The following is a 23,701-nucleotide window of genomic DNA, read 5'->3' as shown; positions in this document are numbered from 1 at the left end:
TTTGAATTCACCAGTGAATCCATTTGGGCCTGGACTTTTCTTTGTAGAAAGATTTTGGTTTAATTTCTTTTTAGATTTCATCTTAATTTCTATACCCAACATGGGGACTCAAACTTACAACCCCAAGATCAAGAGTCACATGATCTTCTGAGAGCCAGCAGAGTGTTTCTGTAGAAGGATTTTAATGTACAGTCAACTCTTGAACAACATGGGAGTTGGTGGCACCAAACCCCCTGCACAGTTTAAATCCGTAACTTTTGACTCTCCCAAAACTACTGAGAGTCTGTGTTGACTAGAAGCCTTACCAGTAACACAAACAGGGATTAATACATTGTTTGTATAAGTATTGTATACTGTATTCTTGCTATAAAGCTAGAGAAAAAAATGATCTTAAGAAAATCATAAGAAAAATTTATTTACAGTACTCTATCAGAAAAAAAAAATCTATATATATGTGGACCCATACAGTTCACACTCATGTTGCCCAAGGGCCAACTATAATAATTTTACTTGTTACACATCTGTTATGGGTTGAATTGCAATCACCCAAAGAGCTATGTTTAAGTCCTAACCCCCAGTACCTCAGAATGTATTATTTGGCAACAGGCCATTGCAGATGTAACTAGTCAAGGTAAGGTCATACTGGAGATGGGATTCCTAGTGTCCTAATAAGAAGGGGAAACTGGTACATGAAGGGAGAAGGCCATGTGGTGTTGGAGGTGGAGACGGATGTGATGCAGTTGCAAGCCATGTAGGGCTTTGGACTGCCAGCAAACCATCAGAACACAGTCAAGGAAGGATTCTCTCCTACAGGTTTCAGAGCAAGTGTGTCCCTGCTGCTACCTCAGTCTTGCACTTCCGTCTTCCAGAAATATGAGACATAAATTTCTGTTGTTCAAGCCACCCAATTTGTGGTACTTTGTTGTGGTAGCCCTAGGACATGAATGCAAACTACAGATTTTCTGTTTTCTTGATTCATTTTTGGCAGTTTGTATCTTTGTAGGCATTTGTCCAACTCAACTACATTGTCCAATTTGTTGGCATAGCCTTTTAAAATTTTGGTAGGGTGGGGAGTGATATACTTTTTTTTTTTTTTTACTTTCATTCCTAATGTTGGCAATCTGTGTCTTCTCTTTTTTCCAGGGGGGTGGGGGTGGGGGGTGGGTGGGTGGGATGGGGGGGTGGGCTACCAAATAAAGTTTTGACAATTTTATTGATCTTTTCAAAGAGCCAGTTTTTATTTTATTTTTCTCTTCTGTTTCACTGGCTTCTAATATGAACAATATTCCCTCCCACTTGCTTGCTATGGGTTCACTGAGTTGCTCTTATTTTTCTAGTTCTTAAGATGAGAGTCTAGATTATTAAAATCCTTTTTCTTTTTAAAGTAGTAAATACCCTTCAAATCACTGTTTTAGCTGCCTCCCAAAATTCAGTGTTTTCATTTACATTCAGTTAAAAATATTTCCTAATTTCCTTTGTGACTTCTTTGGCTCTTGAGTAATTTAATTTCCAAATATTTGGGGATTTTCTATGTTTTTTTTTTCCTATTGTCTATTTCTAATTTCATTGTAGCCATAGGACATGGTTCCATTATAGAACGTGATCCCAATCCTTTTAAATTTATTGACACTTGTTTTATGACCTAGCATATTGACTATCCTGAAGGATATACTTAAAAAGAATATAAATCCTGTGATCATTAAGTATAGTGGTCTATATACGTATCAGGTTGGTAGTGTCGTTCAAGGCTTCTACATCCTTAGTGGCTTTCTGTCTACACCCTCTACCCATTGAGAATAGGATATAGAAGTATCAAACTATTATTGTCTATTTTTCCATTCAACTCTAACCATTTTTGCTTCATGTATTTAGGGTTCTGTTGGTGGACACATGTACATTTCTAACTGTTATATCTTCTTGATGTATTGACTCTGTATGACATGTGTCTTTAGAAGTATTTGTCTTAAAGTCTATTATGTTAGATTATCAGCAAAGCCATTGCAAATTTCTTAAGGTTACTGTTTGCATGGTTTAGCACTATTTAATTGTTGGTCTTATCATCATAATACATGATGCAACTTTGTACTTATTTTTATGGCTCTTAAATTGTTCTTGAATTAATTTGCAAGCTTTTTCATAATAAGCTATAAATTCTTTGATAAGTTTTATACATCTTTTGGTAGTGTTGGGTATAACACTAAATGATCCATTAAAAGCAATTGGATACCAAACAAGCTCCTCTTTAAAAAAAAAAAAAATAATGCAGTTGTGTTATTTGCTCATGGTGTTGTTGCTTGATGTCTTCGCTCCTCAAGCCAGGCTTTGAAGCTGTTACCACAACTCCTCTATTTGTGTGCAGGGACCACATTTTAGGAACAGTCATTTGCATCAAACGGCTTAATCCCAGGTATTGCTGCTTTTAAACCTTTTATAAAATTAGAAAATCGTTCAGATCATTAGACGGGTCTGGAATATTACACGCAACGTGTACAATGCTTTTTCTCATGATTAAGATGAGTACTTTGAGTGTTTAGGAATCATCTTACAAAGTAATGTAACGACTGTATAAATTTAATGTTAAAGGTCTTCTTCTGGGACTGAATCTTTGTATTTTGTTCTATTTGTTATGAAAGCCCTACCTCAGTGAAAGGATGCAGGACTGTCTCATGTTAATGTTTAAGATGTACAATTATTATCTAAATGATGTTTGCCAATTTAAATAGGACGCAAGTATACATGATTTCAAAAGGAATTAAAGTTCTGGTCTGCTGAATCATATAGGACAAAAAAAGGTCATTTTTAAAAAGATAGATTTTTTCTGTCCTCTTAAATGTCTATGAAATTTTTCACTTATAATATCTGAAATGGAACGTAATTGCCTAAGTATATTCTTAACGTCTCTATATAACATTTCTGAGATCACTCTAATCTTGGGACTTCTTAACTTGTGGCTCCCTTAAAATTACTTCCGTATTTGGTGGATTAAGAGCAAGAAAAATGATGCAATTATAGGAAGGTGCAAGAGATGTGAGGGAACTGAAGATGGGATTGGTATTAATTGATGAACATGATCATGATCAGAAGGATAAATGGAGACCTCTTCTTTTTGAAGAATTACTTTTTTTTTTTTGCAGAAAAGTATATAAAATACTTCTATATGCAATTCATCTACTCCTCATCCTCCTTCAGTTGGCTTTCGAGGAAGGCAGTTTCTCATCATCAGCCAAGCTTTCTGATCAGCATATTGCTTTCAGAACAAAGGGGTAACTTGTGAGACTCAAAGAATACATGCTTGCAATTTCCTAAGAATCTTTTCTCTCACTAGAAAAATCTATTACGGTCCCCTGTACGTGAGCCAAATTTTCACTGAAATTCCAAACTCCAAAACGAACATTTCCACGAAGAGTCCTTGCAGTAACCGGTAACAAAAGACCATGAAAACTCTTCTGATTCTGGGATCCCAGGGTGGCGCAGCGGTTTGGCGCCTGCCTTTGGCCCAGGGCGCGATCCTGGAGACCCGGGATCGAATCCCACGTCGGGCTCCCGGTGCGTGGAGCCTGCTTCTCCCTCTGCCTGTATCTCTGCCTCTCTCTCTCTCTCTGTGACTATCATAAATAAATAAAAAAAAAATTAAAACAAAAAACAAAAAAACTCTTCTGATTCAGGCAGTTTTCCTGTAGCCTCGCTACACACAGCTGCCGCAACCTCCAATACACACAGAACAGCGTACCACCGCCTGCATTTGGATTCCTCCGTGAAAAATGCGTTGTCTTCCTCCTCGTTCCCAGAAAATTGCACACGTACAGGCTAGTAGGATAGCTTCCTCCTATTGCAGGGTGTGTGTAAATGACGGACAGCATTACCGCATTTAACCGGACTCCGACTGGACAAAAAAACCTGTTTCACGGTAGAAGCACCGCCTCTAATTAAAATAGCATCAAAGGGATACCTCCGCTGCAAAGCTTCACACCTGGAGCCCTTAAACGGGCAAACGGACCAATAAACGCGGGCTGCAGCCTAAGCGTTGGGGCGTGGGCAGCACACCCACGACCCCGTTGGCGTGGCCTGCTTTGCGACCAGGGCTCCGCCGGCGCCCCACGCAGCAGCAGGACCTCGCGGCGCAGATGCAACCGGAAGGCCGGCTCCTTGGCCGCAGCGGGTCCTCTCCGCTCGTCCGCACGTCCAGTCCCACGCCGCTCCTTGGCTTCACGCGTGCGTAGGCGACCAACATCTACGGCACGAAGGAATTTTATCCGCGTGTCGCTCGGGGAGGGTACGGAGAGGGTACAGGCTCCGCACACCGCGCCGCGCGGGAACCTCCCGGGAGCCCCCGCCGGCCGCACGCGCGGCGCACGCCCAGCCAGCAGCGGGGAGCGGAGCGCGGGCGCGCACCTGCGCATGCGCGGAGGGAGCCCGGCCCGCCCACTTTACGTCCCCCTCCAATCCCCGCCCTGCAAGCCCCGCTGCGCCAGCCACGTCACCACCGCCCCGCCCCGCAGGCCCCGGGGACCTGGAGCGCTCGGTATCCGGCGCCTGTGCGTGATGACGCACACACGCGCCACGACGTGGGGACGCAGGCGGGTCGTAGAGAGCGTGAGTTTCTGCGTCTGTTCGGTGCCCCTCGCGTCGTCGGTGCTGCCCGGTGCGTCTCGGGCGGCGGCGCCGGGCGGGGAGGGGAGGCGGGGCGCCGGGCGGCACCTGCCGGGGGCGGGCCGCGCCGGGGGCCGGGTTGGGGGCGCGCTGCCGCATCCCCGGCGCCCCGGGGCCAGTCCGAGGGCCGGGCGGGTGCTTCCGGAGGCCCGTGGAGCGGGGGCCCCGCGGGCCGCCCCCGGGTGTCTCCGTGGGGCGGGCCGTGCGGGGGACGACGCTCGGGGGGCCGCTCGCTGGGAGCCGTAGGAGATTCCTTCCGAAAGCAGGAACGTTGAAAGTGAGGTTGCATCAGCAGCAGCTTGCACTGTGAGGTGCTGGAAGAGTAGCTCCGCTCCGCTGGGCGGGCTGCGGCCGGCGGGACCCTGATGCCAGAGGTGGGGCTCCCCTTAGTGGGGGGATGGGAAGGCCGCCCGCCCGGCCGCCCGCCCGCCCGGCCGCGCATTTAGCCCCGTGCTCTCGTCCCGCCTTAGAAGCCCGTCCAGAAACGGACCACAGGCCTTCCCCTCCTCCAAACCGCGCACGGACTTTTGAAGACTCACGATGGCTGTTAGAAGGAATTAATTGGCGTTGTCACGGTTCAGTCGCCGAGTGCGGTGGGCCTCTGCGGGAAACTCGGTGACGGCTGGGCTGTCCTGCCCTTTTTTTTTTTTTTTTTTTTTTTTTTTAGTTCTTGGCAGTTGCTTCTTGAAAGTGTAATGTCTGGCATCTTATTTATTTAGTCAATTCCACCAAACTATAAATCTAAAGAATTATTACTATTATTGTTATTTAAGATTTTATTGACCCATGAGAGACCCAGAGAGAGGGGCAGAGGCAGGGCGTGAAGCGGGACTCGATCCCAGGTCCCCGAGATCAGGACCTGAGCCCCAAAGATAGATGCTCAACCACTGAGCCACCCAAGTGCCCTTAAATCTAAAGACTTCTGGGCAGCCCGGGTGGCTCAGCGGTTTAGCACCTGCCTTCAGCCCAGGGCGTGATCCTGGAGTCCCGGGATCGAGTCTCACGTCGGGCTCCTTGCATGGAGCCTGCTTCTCCCTCTGTCTCTCTCTCTCTCTCTCTCTCTCTCTCATGAATAAATAAATAAAATCTTAAAAAAAAAAGACTAAAAGACTTCTAATTTGCTACTCAAGTGGCAGCTTGGGGGAAGCAAGTTGTTTTATAAAGAAGAATAGCAATACCGTTCCTAATTATCCCAGGACTGCCAGCATCGTCATCACCTGGGAACTTCGCTGGAGATGCGAATTTTTTTTTTGCTGGGGGGGGGGGTCTTATCCCAGACTTAAATGAATCAAATCTATTTTAACAAGACTTCCACTTGATCCCCGTGCACTTGGGAGCTAATGTTGTGAATTACTGCTGTGCTTGTAAGGAGGAGAAATCACTGAATGGAATGTGGATCGCGGTGAAGCCTTTCCTAGGTGTATGGCCTTGGACAGGTTATTTAAAGGCTCTTTTATAGGGCTGTAAATATTCAGTGTGAAAATACAAGAGAAATTTAACACTAGCACACAAGAAAACATTCGAAGATGAGATACTATTTAAAATTTTTTTTTAAAATTATTTATTTATTTATTTATTTATTTATTTATTTATTTATTTATTTATGATAGTCACAGAGAGAGAGAGGCAGAGACACAGGTGGAGGGAGAAGCAGGCTCCATGCACCGGGAGCCCGACGTGGGACTCGATCCCGGGTCTCCAGGATCGCGCCCTGGGCCAAAGGCAGGCGCCAAACTGCTGTGCCACCCAGGGATCCCTATTATTTAATAGCTTGTTGGAACTGCATAGAGTTAAGTACCTGGATTGTAATGCTGGAAGGGTTTTCACCAGGTTGGATGTGAGTTGCAGTGCGTGAATATTGTGACCATGCCTTAGAGGGCATTTTACTTGTTTATTTCTGGATTCTAGTTGTATAGTTTGTATAATCAAGATTGTTGGGTCAGGATATTCCATTGAAAGTTATAGCAGTGTGTGCTAATACCACCGTATTGGGCCTGTAGTATTTTTTTTTTTTTTGAAAGAAATAGTTTTATTTTGTTTTGTTTTTCTTTTTGACATTTATTTATTTATTTATTTATTTATTTATTATTTATTTATAATAAATTTATTTTTTATTTGTGTTCAATTTACCAACATACAGAATAACACCCAGTGCTCATCCCGTCAAGTGCCCCCCCTCAGTGCCCGTCACCCATTCACCCCACCCCCACCCCCTCCCCTTCCACCACCCTAGTTCGTATCCCAGAGTTAGGAGTCTTTCTGTTCTGTCTCCCTTTCTGATATTTCCCACACATTTCTTCTCCCTTCCTTTATACGCCGGGACACCTGCACCCCGATGTTTCTAGCAGCAATGTCCACAATAGCCAAACTGTGGAAGGAGCCTCAGTGTCCATCGAAAGATGAATGGATAAGTAGGCTCTATGCCCAATGTGGGGCTTGAACTCACCACTCTGAGGATCAAGAGTCTCAGGCTCTACTGGCTGAGCCAGCCAGGACCCCTGGAACTGTAGTATTTTTAAGAAAGACCTAAATAATTGTGTTAAAGAATAGTTTTTAATTCTTTGGCCTTTTGGTTTTTTCAGCTTAATTATACCTTCTTTTGACCCAGGCCTTGGTAACAAAGTAGGGTGGATAACCAGAGATAAGCCTTAGCCATAAAGCTGAGGGATGTTAATGACTTGGCGTGCAGAAGCCCAAGCTGAAGATGTTGCCATCCTTATCTTTCTTCCCCATGTGTCACATAGGTCCGGGAAGCCAACGTCGCCTTGTCATAACTGTTGCCTATACATCTGTTTTCTGGAAGCATTGCAGCAGCTAAGTTGGCAGTGCCTTTCACCTGCTGTTTTTTTCAGATTATCAGTTGCAGTGTTTACTTACAACTTTTCCCTTCCCTTTTCAGGGGGCCAGTGTGGGGGGAAGAAAAGAAAAATGTAGGATTTGAAGCAGTTGCCATAAGACCTAGACTCATTCCAATGTTGAAAAGGTCATTGCCACACCATGGCCTAAACAACATGTCACTTTGATTAGGGCACACTGTTCCCTGAGCCACACCATGACTCTTGTATACTGTGGGTGAGAGTTTTCAGATAAACATCAGTCACTTTGCATATTAGCTCCTATAAATAATTTTGTTAATACTACCATCAAATTAGCACTGTCCCATCATGAAACATTCATTTTTCAAGGGTCCTAAATAATTTTCTTGTTCTCTGTGTCAGAAAGGCAGGTCTCTAGCAGTGGTTTTGGTCAGACCTTGCTTTGAACCCTCCCTTATTGGGTTCATTAGACAAAGTAACATCCCCTTGGCCTTAATTTCCTCTTTAAAGTAGGAGTCATGGTGTGCTCCTCCTTCAGGACATTGAATTAAATGAAATAAAGTGCAAAGCCTGTCTACCACGTGAAGGCGGAGAGACCCAATAAATGCTGCAGTTGGACAGGGGGAAGAAAGTAGTTATCACTCCACAAATAACCTTACTGCATTCATTTCTTCATCCTACTTTTATAAATGAGGTAATTTTGTTATCGCCTAACTGCACTACTTTTTAAGTGGTAAAATCCCAAAGAGTCAGAACTTTCACATTATTTTGAGAGAAAGCACACACATGGAAAAAATTAAAACTCTAAAACCTGGTAGAAAAACACTATCTTCGATTTTATCACTGTAATGGAGCAAACTTCCATAAAATTGTTCTGGGTGTTTACTGGAAGGTCAAGGTCAGGGGGTAATTAGTATTTAAGTATCTTCATTTGGTTTACCACAACAGTCTGCTTTAGAGGGGACACTATTCTAGGAGGTGAGACTTCATTGAAAACATGCACTATGCATTATGTTCCATGAAATATTTCATGTCGTTTTTTCGTATATATATAAAACATGAATATATGAGCATAGAAAATACTTGAAAAGAGTCATACCAGGTCATACTTTTGTTTACTTGGCAATGCGTTATAATATGGAGATGGGGATAAATCTCTACATTTATGTAAAGTTATATACATGCACACATATATAAGCATTCTTTTTTTAATATTTATTTTTAAAGATTTTATTTATTTATTCATGTGAGACAAAGAAAAGAGGCACAGACACAGACAGAGGGAGAAGCAGGCTTCCCTCAAGGAGCTGAATGTGGGACTCGATCCTGGATCCTGGGATCACACCCTGAGCAGAAGGCAGATGCTCAACTGCTGAGCCACCCAGGTGTCCCAAGATTTATTTATTTTAGATAGAAAGGGAGCATGAGCAGGAGAGGGAGGGAGAACCTCAAGCAGGCTCCACTTCGGGTATGGACCCAAACACTGGGCTCAGTCTCATGACCCTGAGCTGAAGCCAAGAGCTGGATGCTCAACCAGCTGTGCTACCCAGGCACCCCTAAACATTCTTTTTATTTATTTATTGTTAAGATTTTTTTTATTTATTTGAGAGAGAGTGAGCAAGCAAGGAGGGAGTGGGAGAGAGAGAGGGAGAGAGAGAATCCAGGAGAGTCCATGCGGAGCAGGGAGCCTGGCAACAGGGCTCAATTTCACAATCATGAGATCATGACCTGAGCAGAACTCAAGAATCTGACACTTAACCAACTGAGTCACCCTCACCCAGGCACCCCCTAAACATTCTTTTAAAAAACCATGTAAAGGATAGAAATGATACTTTAAAAACATAGATTTCCTTTTATGCTTCAGTTCTTAAAGCAGTGGTCCTTAGGGTTTTTTTTTTTTTTTTTTTTTTTTCCTAGCAGGGAACCCGCTTCAGCAGAATCTTACCTGAAAAGCTCAGGAGCTAAGAGGCTTTAAGAGATGTTAAAGGGCACGGTTCTGCTTGCTGGTGCTCATCTTGAACTTTTTGCAGTGATGCTCCAAGGCACGTCAATGGAACCCTGGAGACCAGGGCACTGGGTGTGTAACTCTTCATCTGTGGGATAGAAATCCTCAAGAGACAGTTATATATCTGAAAAGTCATGCATTAAGGATTATTGTGAGTGGGATTCACAGACTTGTTCTGAAGACCATTCCCAGGGTTTTCAGCAATGTCAAATGTATAACTTCTCATGCAGAGGAATGGGATTATTAAAAAAAAAAAAAAAAAAAAGAGGAAAAGATGCAGCCTTCAGTCTGACCCACATTTTACAAAAAATCGGAGTCTATGCATGCTTTTTGAGAAATCATGTCAGTTTTTTTTTTTTTTTGATCCCTCTTAGGCCATGACAGCTGTATCACTGTTAAAGCTATTTAATATTTTAACTGGCTGTTGTTTAGCATTACAGATGACTCCAGGAAAAAGAAACAAGAAGTCAGTGGAAATATATTACTTATGTTTACTGTCCCTCTATTTTTTGTTGTATGAAAGCAGCTGGTTTGCAATTTGTATGGTAAAGGGCTTTTCTTAAAGTTAATTTTTAGTTAATAGTGAGCTTTCATAAGAAAAATAATCTCAAATGCCAAGTATTTGTTAGATCATTATTAATAGGGATAGTAGTAATATCACATTGTCTTTTTTCACACACTGAGGAGGGTTTCCTGGTGACAGCTGGAGTGTGGGGGAGGGGGAGTCACTTTCAATCAGCCAGCTGCTCTGTGCAACATCATGATGGCGATATTTCAAAGCCTGTGGGATAATTTTGGCTGTATTCAGAAAAGAAAATGTGTCAAATTTCTGGGAAGCAATAGATAGTGTACAAGAGCTGTATAAGAGCCCTTTGGGATCTAGTTGATAGTCAACTAACAATGTGTGCATTCAGGTTTGCGTGTTGGTTTTATTTTACCATCTAGTTTCTTGGACATTGTTACATGCACATCATAATTATAAAGCAATAAAGTCTAGTTCCATGGGGGGAAAGGCTCATTACTTTATGGAGAGGAAGGGAGATTGGAAAACAAACTTTGGGAGTGTGCTACGTGCTTTCACATAATATGCTATTTCATTTATTCTTCACAATGACTCCAGTAAGTAAGTGGGATTTTTCTCATCTATGGATAAAGAAGCAGGATAAGCTCAGCAGGATTGATTATATGATTTACCCAAGGCCACAAACTAGTAAATGATGGCATCCATATTTGACCCCAAATCTGGCTTCAGTTCCAGAAATGTTCTCATTATACCAGAAGCTGTTTCTGCATGGAGTAAACTTGCTTATGCATTTTTAATCCAGAGTCAGCATATCAGGATAGTTATGAATGAAATTTATATACATATTACAATGACTTCATCCTTATATAAATAATATAGGGGGTGTGTTTGTGTGTGTTGGCAGCTACTTCTAATTTTGGATTTGTTTTCCTTGAGGAATTCACTTGAGCAGCATGAAGGAAACTTTGCTATATATTTTTTTATGTTACAAATACCAGCCATTTGCAATCATGTCTTTGTAATGAATTAATTTGATTCTATGTTTGAACCAATGTAGTAATAAATATTGTACATACTGCCCATGTAGTCCCTTCCTACTACTCTAGATTTACTAGTTTCTTTCAAGGTATGTTAATTTTGTATTAAGGGACCTTTGGCTTTCCAGATTTTTAGCTTGTAGCTATTATGCCCCCCAAATGATGACAGATCTTTTATTTATTTTGATTCTGAGTTTCGTGGATCATTTCCTCTTCCTCTGTATAGCCCACAGGAAAATGCCTGCCCACTATTTTCTTTCTTTACCCCACCCCACATACAAAACCTTAAAACTTATTTTTGCTATTTTCCAAACATTTCTCACACCTTTATATGCATTCCTGTTTTCATTCTTTATCGCACCATGTCTCTGTATTTCTGCTCTCTAGGCTGTTGTTGCCTGAAAGGACAGTACCTCTCCCTTCATAGGCACTCAAATATTTATTAAATGAAGGAATACAGACAGTGAGGTATAAAATTATCTGCATAATGCTTTTACTGCTATAGTTTCACATTTATTGGTTTCCTTCTCCAGGCTCATAATTAGAGAAATGTTATGATTTATGTCTGTTAATGAATTACAAGATGGGGACAAAGCAGTAAACCCACAGAAACACATGCAGGATAATTCCATGATCCTTCCTGAAGGCTATCAGATTGAAGAAGCCTCTTACTCTGTTTCTTTCTTCCTTCTTTCCTTTTTTTTTTTTTTTTTTTTTTTTTTTTAGTTGGTGAAACTAAATGATTCATTGTCTCAAAGTTCTAGTCAGAAGCGTTCATCAAGTGATAACATTTTACTAAATGTGGAGAGTAGTTTTCAGTGAAGAACAAAGGCAAGGAGTATGTTTTGAAAATCAAGAATTAGATGTATTCTTTTAAAACATCGACCTTATATAAATAAGACAAATTTAGACCATCCATTTTTTCATTTTATGATTACATTCTTCATCTAATGTTCAAATTTAGACACTAGTACATGGTTTTAAGAAGACTTTACCTTATGTATGGCGAAGTTGCTCTTGTGCTCACATTCTTAGCTGGGTGCTCTCTTTTTTCTCTAGCAATAGCATGGACTTAGCCGACATTTGAGATACCACTTATACACGCACCATGTTTTGGTTCTTCCATAGGCTAGAGTGCTGTACCAGGAGATGGTGAGAGTTAGTACTGCTTGTAATAGACTAGGATCTGCTTGCCAGCTCTTGGCAGATGTAGTGTTTTAGGTAGTGTTCTTTGAAAACAACAGAAAGTAAGTTAACTGTAGTATCGAGGTAGCTTATTGAAGAGCAAGACATTTATTGGAAGTTTATGGATAAGCTCAGAGAATTGATAGAAAACCAACCAACCAACCAAGCCTTGGAAACTAGCTAGGTGAGCTCGCAGGGGTTTGGTAGACTTGGTGGACTTGAACCATTTTTTTACTTAAAGCTCTCATTATCAGTTCCAGATGTTGTTGGTCCTATGGTCCCTGCACAAGTTTTACTCTGGTTGCTGTCACCCTTGAATCAGTGTGAGAAAGGGCACCCTTGATTGTTGGTCTTCCCAGGACCATATCCAGGGAGGGTGGGAGGCAGCTTCCCGTTCCTAAAGGAATGAGGTATTGTTGCTGGCTGGGCAGGCCAAAACTCCATGCTGCCCCCACCATCCAACGGTTAGTGGATGTCCCATGTGCTTTGTGGGAACATAAATAACATCTCTGAAGTCAGGCACGCTCTTCTCTCTCTCGACTAGTTCTTGTGCTGGGAGGATTTCAGTCACATAAATAATTCACTAACCATTCTTACACAGAGATTACATGAGGGGGGGGGCTGGATGGCTCTTACTTTTTTCTTGACTTTAGGCAAATAAACAAAGAACTCTGGTGTGGAGCAAAAGCGAACGTGGAATTACTCGAATCTTCTTGAAGGGAGTGCTGGTGGATGCTGGCATTGCTGCTTCCCATGTGTCTCCTGGTGAAGGACCTATGTCTGAAGGGCTGTCAGTTGGAGTAACTTAATGAGCCCTCATTACACTAAGACATGTAGTCTGTGAGAGAAGGAACTGGCTCATGATTGATATTGGAAATCATAAGTGGTGATGGATCAGAATTGGAGTTGGCACTAATTCACTTCACCATGGAGCAAAAGTCAAGATTATATACAAAACCCTGTAGTTTCATTTTTCATGTATAAAGGTAATCATTTCTGTTAAGACCCTAACACTCTAAAAAGGTAGAAAAAAATAAAAATTTTGTCATCTGACATAGTGAGACTTTTTTTTTAATCCTAAAGTGGAGGCTCATTAAATTCTCAAATTATCAGGCAATGTTGACAGAAGCTCTGGTTTGAGACTTTATTATAAAATTTATTTTTAGGGGATCCCTGGGTGGTGCAGCGGTTTGGCGCCTGCCTTTGGCCCAGGGCGTGATTCTGGAGACCCCGGATCGAATCCCACGTTGGGCTCCCGGTGCATGGAGCCTGCTTCTCCCTCTGCCTATGTCTCTGCCTCTTTCTCTCTCTCTCTCTCTGTGTGACTATCATAAAATAAATAAAAATTTAAAAAAAAAAAAAAAAAAAAAAAAAAATAAAATAAAATTTATTTTAGTTGAAAATGATTTCTGTTTTCACGGGCCTTCCGCATACCCCATTGCTTTTAAAATGTATGTGTGCCTGAATCATATGATGCAGTTTAAAAATAATGGATCATAGAAAGCCCAGAAAAATGCTAATTGGTTACTAAGTTGTAAAAATACTTTAAAGCTATTTAAAATCCTTAATCTTAGGTCTTATTTTAATTCACTTGTTTATATGGATGAAAAACCCTATTATTAATTAACTTAAGATTTTATGTATGTAATCTCATTTGATCCTTGCAAAACCAAATGAGCCTGCCTCATTGTCCTTTTACAGGTGAGAAACTGGCAGCCAAATTTTCTAAGGCATATTGTAGAGTCTTCTCTTACATATTGTAAGAGTCTTCTTAGCAAAGACTATGCCCTTAGCTAGGGTATAATACTACATACATTAACATTGCTGGCCCCATGTATGTTTTTGACAAAAAGCATTGGGACGTTTCTTTTCCCACAGCTTATCTGTTTATCCCATTTCTTGACAACTTCTTTATGTTCGGAAACTGTTCAAACGTGTTCTATTAGCCATCACCTTGTGCTGCTTCTGCTTGCTGTGAGTGCTCCTACCTTGCAGTGGTGTGCCCTGTGAAGCCTTTTGTCCTTTATGTCTGAGAGTAGCCTGACAGCCTTTCATGTTGAATTCAGCAAGATTGCTTTTCATTTAGCAAAGCTGAGTGTTGCTTTCTAGGTGAAAAATAATTAAACGGTTTTAAAAGATGTATTTGATTAACTGGGAGCCGATCTGTGTAAATTAATTATAACTGTAATGATGTCATAGCCTTGCCTTTTGTTATTAACCAGGTAATTGACCAGAAGTTTGTAAGTGTATTGTCACTGACAGTTAGTGGTTTGACCTTGTATGCTGTCTAGAAGTGAAACATGCACAATGCATGTAAATGCAGTTTTTTTTTTCATTGAGCTGCATGTATTGTCAGAGCCTCTGATATTGGGTTTCAGCTTTACCTCTTCCCTTCTTTGCTGAAATTGGTACACTCGAACAGTGTTATTATAACTGATTTCTCTCACTGAAAGCATCTGACCAAACACAAATATGGTCTATTTCCTTGAGTAATTTTAATCAGAGATAAACCCTGGTACCTTAAAGACATGTGGTCAAGTAAACAAATGCCAAAATTAAAGGAATCTTGATTTTAAGTTCCATGTGAAGGAAGGTAAAACCACTTTTGGTAGTGAAGATATCAAGGGGAAAGAGAGGGGCATATTTGATAGGTTAAGAGAGAGTTTGTCCTCTCTTACTCTAATTTGTCTGAGAAAGGTCAGAGCATACAGTATTCCACATCTTTGGGTGATGGGAGCATCTAACTTTGGTGAGTTTGGTTAAAAGGTAGGATTGTAGCAGTGAAATGTGGAGTGAAGTGGGCTAATAATGACTGAGAAGCAGCAGTTCTTAGGTTAGCTGCCCTGCCTCTCACACACTTCACACTAGCTTTACAGTCAGCTCTGCTAGGATGGGACATGGGCATTCCTGAAATCACCATCCTGTGCAAAATCATGCAATAAAACCACTGAGCTTATGGTGCAAATCATGGCAGGAGTAAAACACAAAATTTTATTAGTGCTACGTTAAAAACAAAACAAAAAAAGAACCTAACAAAATAGCACAGTTACACATTAAGTGGTTAAGAAATACATAAATACTATAATAAATACGACACATTGCCTTCCAAAATTCCTGAGCTTTGCTTGTGAAAGTGGCTGTCAGAGTATTGCAGCTTGTGAATTATTATCAAGTGGTAGAATAAGGATTATCTGGAGTTGGGAGGTAAGTTGTGACTGTAGATGGGAGTGGGTGTAACTCCTATTCTCTAAACATAGGTAGCTGGTAGATGTTTGAGGTATATAAATGTGTGCATTTGGTGACTTTCTGTGTAGCTTGCCTCAGCTGGGCGCAGTTTTCTGCTCTCACCTAATGTTTCTTGCAGATGAAATTGCACATAATCGAATGGGAAATTTGCATTATGCTCCAGTTGTTCTCTGATACATTAATTGCATTTGAACAAATTTGCTTGTTACAAAACAAGCACTGTAGCAGAACTGACCACACTAATTAACTTATATTTCTCTAATGTAGTTCAAGCATTTATGCCAACAGCACATGCATGCTGTGAAATAGCTTAGATACTTCTAACAAAGATATTTCTAAGAAATTTTCCCTTCTCATTCACTTTTTGTCTTTCAAACCTGCTGCGGGGCCACCCGGGTGGCTCAGCTGTTTAGCACCGCCTTTGGCCCAGGGTCTGATCCTGGAGACCCGGCATCGAGTCCCACGTCAGGCTCCCTCCATGGAGCCTGCTTCTCCCTCTGCCTGTGTCTCTGCCTCTCTCTCTCTCTCTCTCTCTCTCTGCCTCTCATGAATAAATAAATAAATAAAATCTTAAAAAACAAAAAAACAAAGCCTGCTGCAAGTGAGGAAGCATCATTAAGGTATTCTGGATTGGACTGATTTAACATTTTGATAATTGGCACATATTTGTACATTATTTGCCTATTTCCAAAAAAGTGTTGGGTATAGAAATGACACAAAACACAAGTAAAGAGGGGATGAACAACCAAATGGCTGAGTGGTTTTTAGCAGAAGAAAGCATATTCATTTAAGTAGGAGAAATTAAGTTTTTCCTAGTTCTGATGGGATTTTGCACAAGGAATAGTAAGTTTGATTATATAATGTGAAGATGATTCCTATGTGGCAGTCCTTTGGGTGAGGCTGCTGTCAAGGCTTTTAATAATATGAGGTGCATTCTACAAGAGCCACTATTCAAAGGCAAAGTGACATGATATGACCAGGCAGCTCTTGGAGAGTTGGCAAAGCACAAGGCTAAAAGTCAGGATAGTGATCCTTTATTCCAGCAATTCTTAAAAGGTAGAAAAGATATTTTTGTCTCTCTGTGGCTTCATTCTCAGATTAAACCTTACTTTATGGGACAGGACGTGGGGAGCATATGTGAAAGAATGCCAAGGAGGGTACACTTCATACGTCTCCCTCCCGTAGACCCACACTTCCCAGAGTCTTGCGGGGAGAAGTCAGAGAATGCATGGAGGCTTTTGTTTCTCAGCCTCTCTGTTTGTATAGGGTATATATTCCAAAATGAGAAAAAATTACATGTGGGTTGTTACTTTTTTGTTTTTAACTCGATTCTTAAAATTGATTTTTTATTCTTTTATTGGCTATTCTTTTATTGGCTTTTATTGGTAATTACCAAAAGAGGTGAGATACTTGAATGTTACTTTGTACTACTGTCTTAAATACAGATCTACAAGTTGACTTGTATCAAGAAAATGATTAGATTTGTTAAAGTTTTCTTTAGTAAGATTTTCTGTATTTGAAATATTTTCAAAATACGTATACATTTTGACATGTGTAATGGAAGCCACCAACCACCCTTCCTTGGGAAAGACTGTTCTTTAGATTGAGGTTATGTCCTTCCTAATTTTTTTGGTGGTTAAGGTATCGTATCTCTTATCAAAAATGCGGTGACTTCTTGTTTCAGCTCTGACACGTAAAGAGTTTGGAAGTTGTCCCCCTTGACCTTACAACAGGACAGAAGCTGAACAAACTGAAAATCAAGATTTCTTAGATCCATCAGAGAACTGAGGACATAAGGCAAATTGTCACTCCCAACTTTGAAGAGGCTCAGAATCGTAGCCAAGTTCATGTAGGAGAGGAAAAATTTCTTTTCCCTTCTGTGCTCCTGGGTTCTCCAGTTGGGAGCCCTGTAACCCAGACTAACAAAAGACAGATCAACAAGAGGAAAACAACTTTATTAGTATGCATGTGATACCTACACTTGGGAGTACACAGAGATGATTAACTCAAAAAGATGGTTAGAACTTGGTCTTATACAGCATCTTTACAAAAGAGAAGTACATTTTTGGAGAAGTGACAAGACAAAGGAAAAAGACTGACTTTCTATAGGAGGCAGATATGTGGGGGAACTACTGGATATGGGTTAGTTAGTAAAGTTTATGTAGATTCCACGGGTGCCAGATCAAAGGTTGTCTAATAATTAACTTTGTCCTTCCTGGTAGATAGGGAAGGGGACACATAATTTCATGTCCTACTTGTAGGTAAATAGGGGAGGGCAAAGAACTTATAACTGCTGCCTCTCAATTGCCTTCCGCAAAAAAAAAAAAAAAAAAAAAAAAAAAGTTTATACCACATGACATGTTTTGGTGGCATATTCTCCTCCTCTGCAGTTAGCTTACCTGGAACTGAGCCAACTGAAGGTAGTAACTAGTAGGACCATTTAAATGGTAATTTCAGTGACTTGCCAAAGTCTAAGTATAGACTACCTTGGGTGTTAAAAACTCTCAACTTTTCTGCAGAGAAAAATCTGACTTGTTCGTCATTTGAAGAACAGAGACTCTGGAGCCAGGTTTTATCGTGGTTACAATTTCTGCTCATCTATAAAATGGGGAAGTAATAACACCTGTTTCATAAAGTTTAGAGGATTAAATGGGACATGTGAAAAAACTAAGACAATTTGGTAATGAGTTTGGGGTCTTTATCCAAAGGGAAACAGTCCATTGATTTGGGGTAGGATGTGGATGCATGCCCAACAAGCAATGGAGTACTCTTCCCTGGAGATTTTGAGTAAGGGTGAAAGTTCTAGGATATTAGAAGAGGCAGTGTGGAAACAGCATAGTTGGCTAGGGGGTGGGGGATTTCCTTCTGAGGCTGGCAGGTCCTGTTTTCTTTTTTTTTTTAATTTTTATTTATTTATGATAGTCACACAGAGAAAGAGAGAGAGAGACAGAGACAGAGACAGAGGGAGAAGCAGGCTCCATGCACCGGGAGCCCGATGTGGGATTCAATCCCGGGTCTCCAGGATCGCGCCCTGGGCCAAAGGCAGGTCCAAACTGTTGCGCCACCCAGGGTTCCCGGTCCTGTTTTCTAGAGTAAGATAAGCTAGCTAAAGCCAAAGATGGAGGATTCGTATTGGTGTCTAGGTTAAGGAATTAACAGCAAGGCCTTTCTCATAAGTGCAGATGGACTGAGGTTTAGGTTTGTGATGTGGGCCGGACCACTGGCACAGCCTGCCATCTCTGGGTCCTGATCTACAAATTAACTCCCATCAGATATTAGGCAGATGTAAGGTTTGAGAGCAGTCCTTCCAAAGATGAACTAGTAAGAAGTGTAATTGTAGACTTGCATTTTAGAAAAACTCAGTTGGGAGAAAATGAGTATTTCTGTTTAAGTCATTAAAGCAATAGCTGAGATTTAATGAGTGCTTGCTGTGTACTTGGCATTATTTTAATCACTTCAATGTTTTCATCCATTTAACCTTTACAAGAATCCCAGGATCGCGTTTAGCTGTTATTCCCCATTTTCATAGCAAGAAGCTGAGGCTTAGTTTAGGTGACTTGCATAGTTCACACAGCACTTGATCCTAAAGCCAATCAATGGGACCAGTTTGGACTCCAGAGTGTGTGCTCTCAAACCCCAAGACACTGAAAACATGCAGTTTGGAGGACACGATAATAGGGTCTGGTGACATCCTATTGACAGTGTTGTGTCATCTATTCAGAGAGCGTTGTGGGACATTAGCACTGTGGTCAGGGAGTGTCAGTGAGGAGCCTACACAAGAGCTGGGGTCTGCAGTTGAGGAGGAGAGAGAGGGAATGTGTGTCGGGTCAGGGAGTGATGCTAGTAGGGCCCTGCCCACATCCCCGTCATGCCTTCTGACAGATTTCTAACCTCCAAGACCTGCAGGTCTTTGCCTGAGTGTTTTCTCTGGCCCCTGTCATTTGGTTTGCCTGCTGTGGCAAGCCACAAGTGACAGGGAGTTAAGGCAGACCCTTAGCCCTTTGAGGGATAGATAGCATTGGGGCATATCTGTACTAGCTCTCAGATTTCCCAGTGAGATTAAGCCCCAGGCACCCGTCATGATGGCTTGCTTGATAATGCATACATTTGTGGCTGCTTTGCCTTCCCCGTTTTGTTTTCCCACTCCCCTGCTAGTCATTTGTGTCCCAAATAAATTATCATATTTCCCAAGCGTGTCACCTCTCAAATAAATTACTTGCACAGAGACCCTTGTTTCAATGTCTGCTTCTGGGCGAAGCCCAGTGCATAATAATACCAAAACAAATTGCTCTAATCATCCAGAGTATGCCAATTAAATCCTCATACCAACTCCTTTTACAGGTGGGGAAACCAAAGCATGGATTGAAGAGAATTTGCTCAAGGTAACTAAGACAGCTAATAAAAAGAATAGTTGGGTGATCTGATCCACAGCAGCCATCGTAATCGCTGCTTTTGCTGAGCAAAGACCTCGAGACAAGCATGACCTGATCAGGAAACTAGGCATAGAAGAGTAACAGAAAATAAGGTCAGGTACTTAGTGTTTTAAGTCTAACAATTACAGGGCTTCAGAGGAGACTTTTAGCAGGGTCTCTTGTTCTGTTGTTACAAAGAAGCACAAATGAATTTCTTCCTTTTCGTGGTTGCTGGGGTTGGATTTATGAAATCAGAAGGCCCCCACCTCGTCTAGACTTTTGCACATTGGTGTTTTTCCCAGACTTGGGGAAGTACAGAGAGGAACAAGGCCTGATTTTTCTTCTAAGGGGCTACCATCCTGGTCTTGCACATTCTGGGCGGGTTATAGTGGAGGGGACCTTTCCTGATGCTCTTATCGCTGAGAAATCCAAGGCAAGGTGATGTAAGAGACCCTGTATGTGTGTGTGTGATTTTCTGAATGGCTCTCCCTGATTCCAGTGAAAAATGTTTGAAAGCCATCTAGCAAATGTGCAGCAGTAAAGGAGTAAAAGTATCTGTGCGTATTGGGACTCCACCTTACTACAGAATCATCTAGTCAGACTCTTCTGAGACCATGATAGAACAAAAGTAGGGTTATTCTGTGGAACTATTTTGTGTTTCACTAAATCTACATCTTTGATCACCCCCTGGGGGTGAAACACTGTTACCTGCCTCATTATGTGCAGGAAATAATCAGAGCAACTCTCCCTTTTTTTTTTTTTTTTAAGATTTATTTATTTTAGAGAGAGTGGGGTGGGGAGGGGGGCAGAGGGAGAGGGAAAGGGAATCTCAAGCAGACTCCACACTGAGCTTGGAGCCCAACTCAGGGCTCGGCCCCATGACCCCAAGATCATGACCCGAGGTGAAACCAACAGTTCGACATCAATTGACTGCTCCACCCAGGCACCCCAGAGCAACCTCTTAACTCACTTGAAACAAGAAAGTTATATATACACACTCTGTCTTTTTCTTTCTCTGAGCCTAAAAACTCTGCCTCCCCTGTGATAGATGGTCAGTATGTTTTTTGTTGATGGCTAATGATGGATTTCTCTGTGTGCATCTCTGTGTCTCTTGCTCCATCTGTATATCAGTCTCTGTGTTTGGGGAAGATAGTTCCGTCTTATGACTAGACTCAAACTTTCTGAGCTTTGTGTGCCACAAGGCAACTTAATGATCCAACTCAGCCCAAAGAAATGGACCATTCCAGAAGTTGGTGTTCTTGAACATTGAGGACCCCCAAAGCAGGGAGCAGACCTAGGATGAGCAGAACCAGAACAGCTGGCGGAACTGGGAGAAGAAGAGCCATCTCACCGAGAATAGTTTCTCTGGTTCATTTTAATCTTCTTTATGCTTTTTACCTAAAGTTTTCAAATTGCTGAGGGAATCCCCAGCATATTGGTTAGCACTACCAAGGCTTTGTCTTTTCCTTTCACTTTGACAAAATCCCTGGGTCCTTGGAATGTATCATGAATCTTAGTTTCCTCTGCTCTGTATAAATAAACTGACACACATAGCTCTTCTGTTGTTATTGTTGTTGAAACTAACTTAAAGCATTTCCTAAATCTGCAGTTCTTTCCAGAGTGTGTTGCCTTTATGGGAAGCCAGCTCATTATTCCCCAAACCAGAGACTTCTCAACAGGTTTGATGACATGTGACCTCATTATAGGGCCAAAGAAGACAATGATACTGGTTTTCTGGTTCCTAGAAGGGCTTGGCCCAGTTCCGCAGCCCCAGCCCAAGTACTACTTCAAGAGTATCTCTGTAACCAAGATCACTGAGTCAGATGCAACAGTAGAGGAGTGCCAAGCTGTGGTAGACAGTGAGGGCAGGGCAGGGACCCAGTAACCCATCAAGATAATCCATGAGTGCCAACACTTTCAGCCCTGGATGAAGCCTTTCCCATCCCCAGTCAGTCCTTAGTGAAGTAGGAACACTTGGTTTTTGTTGTAGTAGTGTCGGTGGCTTTTTGTTTTCTTGTTTTATCTGTTGCATATTTGGCCTTTCTGCCCTCTTTTTATTTTTTTTAAGATTTTATTTTTTCATGAGAGACACAGAAAGAGAGAGGCAGAGACATAGGCAGAGGGAGAAGCAGGCTCCATGCAGGGAGCCTGATGTGGGACTCGATCCCCGACTCCAGGATCCTGCCTTGGGCAGGAGGCAGATGCTCAACTGCTGAGTCACCCAGGTGTCCCTCTATCTTCTTTCTTAATGGTGGGGCCAGGATGGAAGCTGATGTCTTCTGTTTAACCTTGTGGACTTTCTATTGCACCATATTGTCTCTTAGATGAAGTTGATTGAACCTTCACAATAAGCACTCTGAATCTTATCACTTCCTGAATATGTTAAGAATCCACAGGATAGAACAGATTATCAGGTCCTGACTTGACACTTTCTTTTGGTGATTTCATTTATTGCCGTGGGCATATACTCTGTGGCTCAGAGTAGATTATTGCGTTATTTGAAGTCACCTTCCCATATTTAATTGAAACTTCTCATAGCTACCACCATGGTTCTGCCTCAGTTGTTTTTGTGTGTACAAAATAAATTTTATTAAAACATCTGCATGCAATGACTCCAGAAATTCTGATGGCTCTAGAATTTCTACATCTAAGGGTCTCAGGTAGAAATCTGGTTGGAAGTGGGGTACAGGGTTGGGGGCTAGTAGCTAGGGGATGCTTTGAAGCTGTGTTTGCATAGCATTCATGTCCTTTTTAATTAGACTGTGTGTTAATTTGGGGTATTTGAGGGGATGGTCATGAAGATTAACCATCTCCCCCGATGGACACCTTCTGTATATTTATGAACTATGCAAGTCTTACCCATTTTTTCCCAATCTTGCTAGCATACCCTTTTGCCCTCAGCAACTTTACTCTTTAAATCCCAGAACTTCTTCATATTGGTTTGTTTTCTAGGGATTTTATTCTAAGATGCCTTTTATGTCTTTTGAAGTGTTAAAAATGTAATTCTCTCCTCGTAATAATTTTATTTATATAGACATTGTATTTCAGTGACCCTTATTATCGCTGAAAGCAATATCTAACTTAAAATATATTGCTCTGCTTTATCTCTCTTGGTGAGATCTTTTCATAAAAGGAAGCCCTTTGCTGAATGGTTAAGTATTGAAATCTTCACACTTTTAACCACTCTTTCCTCATTACTGCTTAAACTAGTTCTAATAAAATTTTACACCATGTGCGTAGGGATTGAACGAAACATAAAACATTGTTTTATTCCCTTTTCGTACTTTCAAAAAAGTTCTCCCAAACTTGAGTTTACCCTCCGAGAAGCATTTATGTGAAAGAAACGTAGCTGACGTTTTTCAGGGTTCCTAATCTAGTGAGTTAAGTTAAAAAATATTGGTTATGAAGCAGAACTTTGAACTATTTTCTGCCCTGCCTCTAGATCCCAGCCTAGAATTTCCAAAGATTTCTGTTTAACTACTTGCAGACATTCAAGGCATTTGTTATATGCTGTGGACATGCAGACTTTGGGACAGCTTCTCAGGAATAGATGGTAGTAAGTGTTGCAGTAGTGAGAGACAGAGACAGCCAGATAAGCAGTACCATCTGGTAGGAAGGACTGGATTTGAGTCCTCATAGTCTAGTTTATAAGCATTGCCATCTTGGCTTATCTATGTAAGAAAAACGGAATTTCTTTCTCTGTTTCATGGTTTCCCACCAAAACTGCTGAAAGGATTCCTACTAAATCAGGCAGTTGTGTTTGGAATGGGCAGACTTAAAATGTAGGCCATGGGATGTGTGTGAAATTCGCTTTGGCGACCTCTAGT

At 41.5% G+C, this 23,701-nt stretch overlaps 1 protein-coding gene across 5 annotated transcripts in view; it reads left to right on the top strand.

Annotated features, from left to right (window-relative positions):
- The first annotated feature begins 4,120 nt into the window (after positions 1 to 4,120).
- The window catches only part of RHBDD1 (rhomboid domain containing 1), a 125,671-nt gene continuing 106,090 nt past the window's right edge, over positions 4,121 to 23,701 (top strand). Inside the window, exons 1-2 of one of the 5 annotated variants that reach the window (XM_055300403.1) lie at positions 4,121 to 4,212; positions 4,500 to 4,593. The gene's annotated coding sequence lies outside the window, so the exon portion shown is untranslated. Of the gene's footprint in view, positions 4,213 to 4,499; positions 4,643 to 9,383; positions 9,544 to 19,805; positions 19,845 to 23,701 lie in introns of those variants that run through there. The other 4 variants (XM_055300401.1, XM_055300404.1, XM_055300405.1 and 1 more) reach the window with 4 other exon arrangements.

This window comes from Nyctereutes procyonoides, unplaced genomic scaffold, assembly GCF_905146905.1.
Source record: "Nyctereutes procyonoides isolate TBG_1078 unplaced genomic scaffold, NYPRO_anot_genome, whole genome shotgun sequence".
NCBI classification, from domain to species: domain Eukaryota; kingdom Metazoa; phylum Chordata; class Mammalia; order Carnivora; family Canidae; genus Nyctereutes; species Nyctereutes procyonoides.
Note: the sequence above shows the minus strand (reverse complement) of the source record. Positions and strands in the feature narration are given on the sequence as shown.